Below are 12,235 nucleotides of genomic sequence, written 5' to 3' on the forward strand. Positions count from 1 at the left end.
GCTGCTGGATTAAAAGAGGACGAGCCTCTTTGCGACATGAGCCGATGAACCCGAGATACAGCTCCTTCGTTGGGTTTCCCGGTAACAAAGTTGCTATACCGCGGGCTCACAGCGGTAAAACTCTAAGATACATGCGTACTACCACTCACACATGCCTGTGTGTATTAGTGATCACAAGCATGCATATGTGGTAGTAAACGAAGAAAATTATGTTACGAGGGAGGGGAGATATATTTAGGCCTGTGGCCTAAACAGTGACCGATAAGAAAACAAATTTTTTACTTTTATTGAATAAATGAGAAGTTAATATTTAACTTTCACTTTAACTTTAATTTTAACTTTAACTGTAACTTTAACTTTAAATTTAACTTTATTTTTAACTTTAACTTTAACATTCACTTTAACTTTAACTTTATTTTTAACTTTAACTTTAACTTTCGCTTTAACTTTAACATTCACTTTAACTTTAACTTTAACGTCAACTTTAACTTTAACTTTAACTTTACCTTTAACTTTAACCTTAACTTTAACTTTAACTTTGACTTTAACTTTAACTTTAACCTTAACTTTAACTTTAACTTTAACTTTAGCTTTAACTTTAACTTTAACTTTAACTTTAACTTTCACTTTAACTTTAACTTTAACTTTCGCTTTAACTTTAACATTCACTTTAACTTTAACTTTATTTTTAACTTTAACTTTAACTTTACCTTTAACTTTAACTTTAACTTTAACCTTAACCTTAACTTTAACTTTAGCTTTAACTTTAACTTTAACCTTAACTTTAACTTTAACTTTATTTTTAACTTTAACTTTCATTTAAACTTTAACTTTAACTTTCGTTTAACTATAACATTCACTTCAACTTTAACTTTAACTTTATTTTTAACTTTAACTTTAACTTTCGCTTTAACTTTAACATTCACTTTAACTTTAACTTTAACTTTAACTTCAACTTTAACTTTAACTTTAACTTTAGCTTTACCTTTAACTTTAACCTTAACTTTAACTTTGACTTTAACTTTAACTTTAACCTTAACTTTAACTTTAGCTTTAACTTTAACTTTAACTTTCACTTTAACTTTATTTTTAACTTTAACTTTCGCTTTAACTTTAACTTTAACTCTAACTTTAACTTTAACTTTAACTTTAACTTTAACTTTAACTTTAACTTTAACTTTAACTTTAACTTTAACTTTAACTTTAACCTTAACTATAACTTTAACTATAACTTTAAATTTAACTTTAACGTTAACTTTAACTTTCACTTTAACTTTAACTTTAACTTTATTTTTAACTTTAACTTTCGCTTTAACTTTAACATTCACTTTAACTTTAACTTTATTTTTAACTTTAACTTTAACTTTACCTTTAACTTTAACTTTAACCTTAACTTTAACTTTAACTTTAACTTTAACTTTAGCTTTAACTTTAACTTTAACTTTAACTTTAACTTTAACCTTAACTTTAACTTTAACTTTACCTTTAACTTTAACCTTAACTTTAACTTTGACTTTAACTTTAACTTTAACCTTAACTTTAGCTTTAACTTTAACTTTAACTTTAACTTTCACTTTAATTTTAACTCTATTTTTAACTTTAACTTTCGCTTTAACTTTTACTTTAACTCTAACTCTAACTTTAACTTTAACTTTAACTTTGACTTTAACTTTAACTTTAACTTTATTTTTAACTTTAACTTTCGCTTTAACTTTAACATTCACTTTAACTTTCACTTTAACTTTAACTTTAACTTTAACTTTAACATTAACCTTAACTTTAACTTTAACTTTAAATTTAACTTTAATTTTAACCTTAACTTTAACTTTAATTTTAACTTTAACTTTAACTTTATTTTTAACTTTAACTTTAACTTTCGCTTTAACTTTAACATTCACTTTAACTTTAGCTTTAATTTTAACTTTTACTTTAATTTTAACTTTAACTTTAACCTTAATTTTAACTTTATCTTTTAACTTTAACCTTAACTTTAACTTTAACTTTCACTTTAACTTTAACTTTATTTTTAACGTAAACTTTCGCTTTAACTTTAATATTCACTTTAACTTTAACTTTAACTTTAACTTTAACTTTCGCTTTAACTTTAACATTCACTTTAATTTTAACTTTAACTTTAACTTTAACTTTAACTTTAACCTTAACTTTAACTTTAACCTTAACTTTAACCTTAACTTTAACTTTAACTTTCGCTTTTACTTTAACTTTAACTTTAACTTTCGCTTTAACTTTAACTTTAGCTTTAACTTAAACTTTAACTTTAACTTTAACTTTAACTTTAACTTCAACTTTAACTTTAACTTTAAATTTAACTTTAACTTTAACTATAACTTTAACTATAACTTTAACTTTAACCTTAACTTTAACTTTTCGCTTTAAACTTTCGCTTTAACTTTAACATTCCTTTTTACTTTAACTTTAACTTTATGATACCTAATATAAACGCACGCAAGTCATTTTCTGTCAAAAATGTCTCATGCACGTACAACTTGTATGAGAGCAACTCAAATTGAATTTGCTGCGTGAAAACCTAATTCGATTTCCAATTTTTGTTCTGCGTGACATTTAGATTTGACGTTTGCACACATGCTTTACATTGTCGCAACGCATGCTTATTTGGGTTAGGGCAAAAAACGCCGGTTGTTTGGGTGCGCTAAAAAAACGCAGTGCGGTTTTATTAGGTTGGCTTGTAAGCGACCATATATGTATACGATAAGCGATAGCACAATGGCTACTTCGTGAAAATCAACGACAGCCCGCGGGGGTACCGGTCCCCTACCGGGCGCCTCCTCAGGTGGTGGATAGAGGAACGCTTCCCACAAGACGGGAGGTACTGAGTGAATTAAGTACTCAGGGCGAACCAAAACGAGCAATCCAGTGGAAAAATGGGAATGTGTTGCTCTAAGGGCAACACATCCCAAAGTTCCGATGGAAGGGCGATAGGATGCCGCCCTAAAATACCCCATCAAGCATCCACAGGATCGAGACCAGTAAGATCCTGTTGACCAAAACTGGAAATATGATTATGAACTGATTGCTACGGGCTGGCGATGACGATAAGCTACTACCTTAATAAGCAAGGGTGACACCTTGCCGAAACGGCTGGTAGGTTAATATCGGCACCGTCTCCGTCTCGTTAAAACCTTGGCGGGTCTTCAAGTACGTTCGAAGCACGTCGCCATTAAGTTGGTGGTGCAGGCTCAGTTGAGACGACTCCTGACTAACGCTGTATTCTGGCTCTGAACACAGACTCCCATAAGGACATGTGTCAACCCACGTGTGGCCTCCCTGCTTCTGCAAAGATAACCACGGGAATTGAAGACGGCGACTGCACATCGTGCGGAGATAGCGGCTTGAAGCGGAGACCCAATAGAACAAATGAGCAACAAAATAAAAACAACAAAGGAAGATAAAAGAATAGAAAGCGAGAAAGAAAGGGGCGATGAAGCGGTGTTCAAGAAGAGCACTAAAGTGCTGAGATCGCCGGTTTTAACAACCCCCGCTAAAGCGACCTTGTCGGTAATGCCCACACAAGGCACCGAATCGGCGGAAAAGACAAAGGCGGCGAAAGCACAGCTGCGCAATAACCCCAGCCAGTCAACACCTGCTACTGCAAGGGAAAAAGCGTCGGTCAGCTCACCCAGTGTCGTTGCACAGCGCGCTGTTGGGAAGGAGAAACGTGCGACTCCGCCAAGGGGCTCACTCTCATACACAAGCCTCGAAGGGAAGAGCCAAGACGAACTGCTGGAGTACGCGGTATCAGTGCTGCGCGAGATGCAGGAAACCGCTCTCAAGCAGAATACCGTGTCTAAGGACATAAAAACCGGTATGGCTCTTCTCGAGGAAGCGTTAAGCTGCATGGGATCGTTAAGGGCCCAAAAGGTAGATGAGAGCAGAGAATCGGGCCGAAAAAGCAAGAGGGCACGAACGAGCTCAGATTCCCACTCGGAGGACTTGGAATCCAAAAAGAAACGAGATGAAAGAACAAATAAGCTTTCACAAGGTGAGTCTTGGTCCAATGTAGCGCGCCGGAGGCTGAAACAGCGGGCCCAGCCAGCCAAGCAGGCAACCCCCGTCCAAGCTCCTAAAGCTCAAAAACGGGCGAGAAAGAGGAGACAAGCAGCAACTTTTGTGGTAAAACCTGTGGAAGGCAAAAGCTATGCCCAGGTACTAGGGGCCATACGCGGCCAGCTCCGCCCTAATGACACAGGTACGGTGGTACGGTCAGCACGAAAAACCAAATCTGGTAACGTACTGATTGAAACGGCGCGCTGCAGTGACCAGACGGCCTTCATAGCAGCTATAGGTAGTGCAGTAGGAGAGGTCGGTGAAGCACAACAGCTCTCCAAGCGGATGAAGTTGGAAGTACTTGGCATGGACTGTCTCACAACTGAAACAGAAATCCAAGACGCAATAAGGAGGGAGGTCGGAAAAAAAGAAATCACTAGACCTCTCCGTGTCTCTGTGTTCGCAGCAAACCAAAGAGAACAGAAAATGGCGGTCGTCGAAGTGGACGAGAATATTGGCAACGCCCTACTCAAAAAAGGTAAAATTCCTATCGGATGGATACAGTGCCGAATCAGACAGCGAGCAGAAGCTCAACGCTGCTTTAGGTGTCTCGGCTACGGACACCGGAAGGCAGAATGCAAGGGTCCAGACAGGAGTAACGCCTGCTGGAAGTGTGGGCAAAACGGCCACAAAGCTTCGGCCTGTACCGCAGCTCCAAAATGTTACCTGTGTAATACACAGAAGCTCGATCATGTCCCTGGATCTGGAGCATGCAGCATCTTCAGAGCGGCACTCGCTGTTGCAAAGGCCAAAGTCTCAATCCAATAGTGATTAGTTTTATCCAAGGCAACCTAAACCGGAGCAGACTTGCTGATGAGCTACTACAACAGTTGGTCTTAGATCATAAAGCTAACAGCGTTATCATCAGCGAACCCTATAGAGCCCGAAATGATTGGCATATAGACAACACCGGCACCTCCGCAATCTGGATGACAGATGCAAACGCCAATATTGTGAACCGTGTTGCCGGACAAGGCTACGTCCGCCTAACTACGAATAATATCACAATAGTAAGCTGCTACTTGTCCCCGAATGATCCCATTCAAACTTTCAGGGACAAGCTTGAACTTATTGAAGATGACCTGAGGGACTTAACTAGTAACCTGGTTGTGGCGGGAGACTTTAACGCAAGAGCCGTCGAATGGGGAATGCCGCAGAATAACACCCGTGGAAGGTTAGTCCTTGAGATGGCAGCCAGGCTCGGTTTGAACGTGCTTAACACTGGTACGACCCCTACATACCAACGGCCAGGCTTTGGATACTCGATCCCCGATGTAACACTAGTGTCAGAAAGCCTGCTGCTGACCGCTGCTGGATGGAGAATCATAGAGGATCTGACTGGCAGCGATCACAACTACATCACTTTCCACCTAAACGATCCCGGTCAGAGGCAGATTCCGAACGGGCCACGCAGAACAAAAGCATGGGACGCATCGAAGGTCGACTCTGCCACGTTCTCCGCATCAGTACTGGGGGATGCCCGACGGATAATCAACAACTCCAGTCCGACGGAAGAGACGGTTGAAAAGACAACGAGCTGTCTTCGCCACGCTTGCAACCTCTCTATGCCACGGAGGGGAGTGTGGAGGGGTAAAAAGCAGGTATACTGGTGGAATAGCGAAATCGCGGAGCTGCGAAAAATATGCCACAGGATGCGAAGGCTAGCAACTCGCGCGCGCGGCAGGCCTGAGGCTCTAGAAAAGTCGGAAGCGTACAAAGGAGCGAAGAAAGCTCTTAGTGCTGCCATTAAGCAAAGCAAGCTTAAGTGCTGGAAAGCGCTTTGCGAGGAAGTGGATCGAGACCCATGGGGGCAGGGATATAAGATAGTAATGAAGAAGTTCCGTCCGCCAAACCAGCTGATGGACGAGAACCAAATAAGGAACATTGTGGATGACCTGTTTCCCACCCAACTGCCGTGCGAACTATGAAACCTAAGAAAGCATCTGGGCCCGACGGAATACCCGCGGAGGCAATTAGACTAGCTGCAAACGACTGCCCAGAACTTATGTTGCACATGTACAACAAATGTCTCGAAGAAAGAACTTTCCCCACCATATGGAAGACAGCACGACTGGTTCTCATTCCAAAAGGGAAAGGAGATCCCAACTCTCCATCATCCTACCGTCCCCTATGTATGTTGGACACAGCAGGGAAATTGATGGAGAGTCTCCTGAAGCAACGCCTCACCAAACCGTTACAGGACGCCGGAGCACTGTCGCCCAGACAGCATGGTTTTCGGAGGGGGGACTCCACAATCGATGCCATAGCAGAAGTTATAGACGCAGTCAAGAAAGCCGAGACAGCGTGCCACAGAGCAAGACCTATAGTGTTGCTGGCCACGCTGGACGTCAAAAACGCTTTTAACTCAGCTAGGTGGGAGGACATGCTTGAGGCACTAGAAAGCACTTTCAAAGTACCGCAATATTTATTAGAAATTTTAAGGGACTACCTAAGAGAGAGGTATCTAATACATGAAAGTACTCACGGTCAAAAAAAGGTAAAAATAACAGGTGGAGCAGCCCAGGGTTCGGTACTAGGTCCCGATCTCTGGAATATAACTTACGACAGTCTTCTTCGATTAGACATGCCAGAAAGCACCTTCCTCGTTGCCTTTGCAGACGACGTGGCAGCTGTGATAACAGCACCAAGCTGCGAGCTAAAATTAAACCAGGTCATGCGTAATGTAAATAGGTGGATGGCTGAGCACGGTCTCCAGTTAGCAACAGCCAAAACGGAGATCGACATCCTCACAAAGAGACGTATTCCCACTACCAGGAACATGATGGTTGGGGACCAGCCAATAGAAACACTCGCTTCAACGAAATATCTGGGAGTGAGGTTAGACAGCAAACTTAACTTCTCGGATCACATACGAGGGGCCTGCGAAAGAGCTGCGCGCATAATAGCGCAGTTGAGTAGATTAATGGCAAACACAGGTGGCCCAAAGCCATGCACGAGGAAGTTGCTTGCATCAGCCTCGGATTCTATACTCTTATATGGTGCAGAAATCTGGGCGAACGCAATGAAATACCGGAAGAACCGAGTCGCCCTCACCTCGGTCCAACGCAGAGGGGCGCTGCGAATATCTTCGGCTTACCGCACGGTATCAGCTGAAGCTGTCCTGGTCGTTGCGGGAACCATACCGATATATCTTCTCGTTGAGGAAAGAAAAACAATATATGACAACGGATCGCAAGCAAGTAGAGCTGCTGTTGCCATGCAGGCGCGAGAAGAATCGATCCGACGTTGGCAAGATCAGTGGAGCAACAGCATCGTAGGAAAGTGGACTAGGAAACTAATCCCTGAACTGAATCCATGGTTGAAGCGACCGCACGGAGAGGTAGACTTTTACCTGACCCAGTTTCTAACGGGACATGGTTACTTCCGCAAATACCTACACAGAATGGGTAAGGTTGATAGCCCGAGCTGCCTGTACTGTGGGGAAATAGACGATGTACGCCACACCTTCTTCGAATGCAGGCACTTCTCCCATCAGCGAAGGAGGGTAGAAGATGTACTTGGCGACATATCCCCGGGCAGTGTCATTAATAACATGACCTGTCGAAGAGACAGATGGGATACGGTCAGCACATATGTGAGGCATATACTTACCAGTAAACGAGAAGACGGATGCCTAGCCCATTAGCGTGAGAGTAGCCATAGAGCTCACGTAGCGCGCACCCGTACCCGAAGTAATGCAAAACGCGGTCCCAGGTACGGGGAATAGCGCGCGGGCCGTGGGAGGTTAGGTTTTAGGGGGTAGGCCTTCATGGAAGAAGGGAGTCCTACACTCGGAGAGTCTCGCAGTGAGGTTTAAATAACCCGGTCAGTGCATAAAGCATTTCCTCCTTCCACGAAACACAAAAAAAAAAAAGAAAAAAAAAACTTTAACTTTAACTTTAGCTTTAACTTTAACTTTAACTTTATTTTTAACTTTAACTTTCGCTTTAACTTTAACTCTAACTTTAACTTTAACTTTAACTTTGACTTTGACTTTGACTTTAACTTTAACTTTAACCTTAACTATAACTATAACTTTAACTCTAAATTTAACTTTAACTTTCACTTTAACTTTATTTTTAACTTTAACTTTCGCTTTAACTTACACATTCACTTTAACTTTAACTTTATTTTTAACTTTAACTTTAACTTTATTTTTAACTTTAACTTTGACTTTAACTTTAACTTTAACTTTAACCTTAACCTTAACTTTAACTTTAACTTTAGCTTTAACTTTAACTTCAAATTTCACTTTAACTTTAACTTTAACCTTAACCTTAACTTTAACTGTAACTTTATCTTTAAATTTAACTTTAACTTTAACTTTACCTTTAACTTTAACTTTGACTTTAACTTTAAGTTCAACTTTAACCTTAACCTTAACTTTAACTCTAACTTTAGCTTTAACTTTAACTTTAAATTTCACTTTAACTTTAACTTTAACCTTAACTTTAACTTTAACTTTGACTTTAACTTTAACCTTAACCTTAACTTTAACTTTAACTTTAGCTTTTACTTTAACTTTAAATTTCACAATAACTTTAACTTTAACCTTAACTTTAACTTTAACTTTATTTTTAACTTTAACTTTGACTTTAACTTTAACTTTGACTTTAACTTTAACTTTAACTTTAACCTTAACCTTAACTTTAACTTTAACTTTAGCTTGAACTTTAACTTTAAATTTCACTTTAACTTTAACCTTAACTTTAACTTTACCTTTAACTTTAACTTTGACTTTAACTTTAACTTTAAATTTAAATTTAACTTTAACCTTAACTTTAGCTTTAACTTTAACTTTAAATTTCACTTTAACTTTAACTTTAACTTTAACCTTAACTTTAACTTTAACCTTAACTTTAACTTTAACTTTATCTTTAACTTTACCTTTAACTTTAACCTTAACTTTAACTTTAACTTTGACATTAACTTTAACTTTAACCTTAAATTTAACTTTAACTTTAGCTTTAACTTTAACTTTCACTTTAACTTTAACTTTATTTTTAACTTTAACTTTAACTTTAACTTCAACTTTAACTTTAACTTTACCTTTAACTTTAACTTTAACTTTGACTTTAACTTTAACTTTAACCTTAACCTTAACTTTAACTTTAACTTTAGCTTTAACTTTAACTTTCACTTTAACTTTAACTTTAACCTTAACTTTAACTTTAACTTTAACCTTAACTTTAACTTTAACTTTAACTTTAACTTTAACTTTAACTTTAACTTTAACCTTAACTTTAACTTTGACTTTAACTTTAACTTTAACCTTAACTTTAACTTTAACTTTAGCTTTAACTTTAACTTTAATTCTAACCCTAACTTTAACTTTAACTTCAACTTTAACTTTAACTTTATTTTTAACTTTAACTTTCGCTTTAACTTTAACTTTGACTTTAACTTTAATTTTAACTTTAACCTTAACTTTAACTTTATTTTTAACTTTAACTTTAACTTTCATTTAAACTTTAACTTTAACTTGAACCTTAACTTTAACTTTATTTTTAACTTTAATTTTCGCTTTAACTTTAACTTTAACTTTAACTTTCATTTTAACTTTAACTTTAACTTTCATTTTAACTTTAACTTTAACTTTATTTTTAACTTTAACTTTCGCTTTAACTTTAACATTCACTTTAACTTTAACTTTAACTTTAACTTTAACCTTAACTTTAACTTTTCGCTTTAAACTTTCGCTTTAACTTTAACATCCTTTTTACTTTAACTTTAACTTTATGATACCTAATATAAACGCACGCAAGTCATTTTCTGTCAAAAATGTCTCATGCACATACAACTTGTATGAGAGCAACTCAAATTGAATTTGCTGCGTGAAAACCTAATTCGATTTCCAATTTTTGTTCTGCGTGACATTTAGATTTGACGTTTGCACACATGCTTTACATTGTCGCAACGCATGCTTATTTGGGTTAGGGCAAAAAACGCCGGTTGTTTGGGTGCGCTAAAAAAACGCAGTGCGGTTTTATTAGGTTGGCTTGTAAGCGACCATATATGTATACGATAAGCGATAGCACAATGGCTACTTCGTGAAAATCAACGACAGCTCTTTTAGTCTAACTCTAACCCTAACTTTAACTTTAACTTTAACTTCAACTTTAACTTTATTTTTAACTTTAACTTTCGCTTTAACTTTAACTTTGACTTTCGCTTTAACTTTAACTTTGACTTTAACTTTAACTTTAACTTTAACTTTAACCTTAACTTTAACTTTATTTTTAACTTTAACTTTAACTTTCATTTAAACTTTAACTTTAACTTGAACCTTAACTTCAACTTTAACTTTATTTTTAACTTTAACTTTCGCTTTAACTTTAACTTTAACTTTAACTTTAACTTTAATTTTAACTTTAACTATAACTTTCATTTTAACTTTAACTTTAACTTTATTTTTAACTTTAACTTTAGCTTTCGCTTTAACTTTAACATTCACTTTAACTTTAACTTTAACTTTAACTTTAACCCTAACTTTAACTTTAACCTTAACTTTAACTTTAACTTTAACTTCAACTTCAACTTCAACTTTAACTTTAACTTTAACTTTAACTTTAACCCTAACTTTAACTTTAACTTTAACCTTAACTTTAACTTTAACTTTAACCTTAACATCCATTAACATTAACTTTAACTTTAACTTTCATTTTAACTTTAACATTCACTTTAACTTTAACTTTATTTTTAACTTTAACTTTCACTTTAACTTTAACATTCACTTTAACTTTAACTTTAACCTTAACTTTAACTTTAACTTTATTTTTAACCTTAACTTTAACTTTAATTTTAACTTTAACTTTAACTTTATTTTTAACTTTAACTTTAACTTTCGCTTTAACTTTAACATTCACTTTAACTTTAACTTTAATTTTAACTTTTACTTTAATTTTAACTTTAACTTTAACCTTAACTTTAACTTTATCTTTTAACTTTAACCTTTACTTTAACTTTAACTTTAACTTTAACTTTCACTTTAACTTTAACTTTATTTTTAACGTAAACTTTCGCTTTAACTTTAACATTCACTTTAACTTTAACTTTATTTTTAACTTTAACTTTCGCTTTAACTTTAACATTCACTTTAACTTTAACTTTAACTTCAACTTTAACTTTAACCTTAACTTTAACTTTAACTTTAACTTTAACTTTAACTTTAACCTTAACTTTAACTTTAGCTTTAACTTTAACTTTAACTTTCACTTTAACTTTAACTTTATTTTTAACTTTAACTTTCGCTTTAACTTTAACTTTAACTCTAACTTTAACTTTAAATTTAACTTTGACTTTAACTTTAACTTTAACCTTAACTATAACTTTAACTATAACTTTAACTTTAAATTTAACTTTAACTTTCACTTTAACTTTATTTTTAACTTTAACTTTCGCTTTAACTTTAACATTCACTTTAACTTTAACTTTAACTTTATTTTTAACTTTAACTTTAACTTTATTTTTAACTTTAACTTTGACTTTAACTTTAACTTTAACTTTAACTTTAACTTTAACCTTAACCTTAACCTTAACTTTAACTTTAGCTTTAACTTTAAATTTCACTTTAACTTTAACTTTAACCTTAACTTTAACTTTAACTTTAACTTTAACTTTACCTTTAACTTTAACTTTGACTTTACCTTTAACTTTAACCTTAACATTAACTTTAACTCTAACTTTAGCTTTAACTTTAACTTTAAATTTCACTTTAACTTTAACTTTAACCTTAACTTTAACTTTAACTTTGACTTTAACTTTAACTTTAACCTTAACCTTAACTTTAACTTTAACTTTAGCTTTAATTTTAACTTTAAATTTCACTTTAACTTTAACCTTAACTTTAACTTTATTTTTAACTTTAACTTTGACTTTAACTTTAACTTTGACTTTAACTTTAACTTTAACTTTAACTTTAACCTAAACCTTAACCTTAACTTTAACTTTAACTTTAGCTTTAACTTTAACTTTAAATTTCACTTTAACTTTAACCTTAACTTTAACTTTACCTTTAACTTTGACTTTAACTTTAACTTTAACCTTAACTTTAACTTTAGCTTTAACTTTAACTTTAAATTTCACTTTAACTTTAACTTTAACTTTAACCTTAACTTTAACTTTAACTTTAACTTTAACCTTAACTTTA

Source organism: Eurosta solidaginis, chromosome 3 (genome assembly GCF_040869045.1).
Source record: "Eurosta solidaginis isolate ZX-2024a chromosome 3, ASM4086904v1, whole genome shotgun sequence".
Classification (NCBI taxonomy): Eukaryota; Metazoa; Arthropoda; class Insecta; order Diptera; family Tephritidae; genus Eurosta; species Eurosta solidaginis.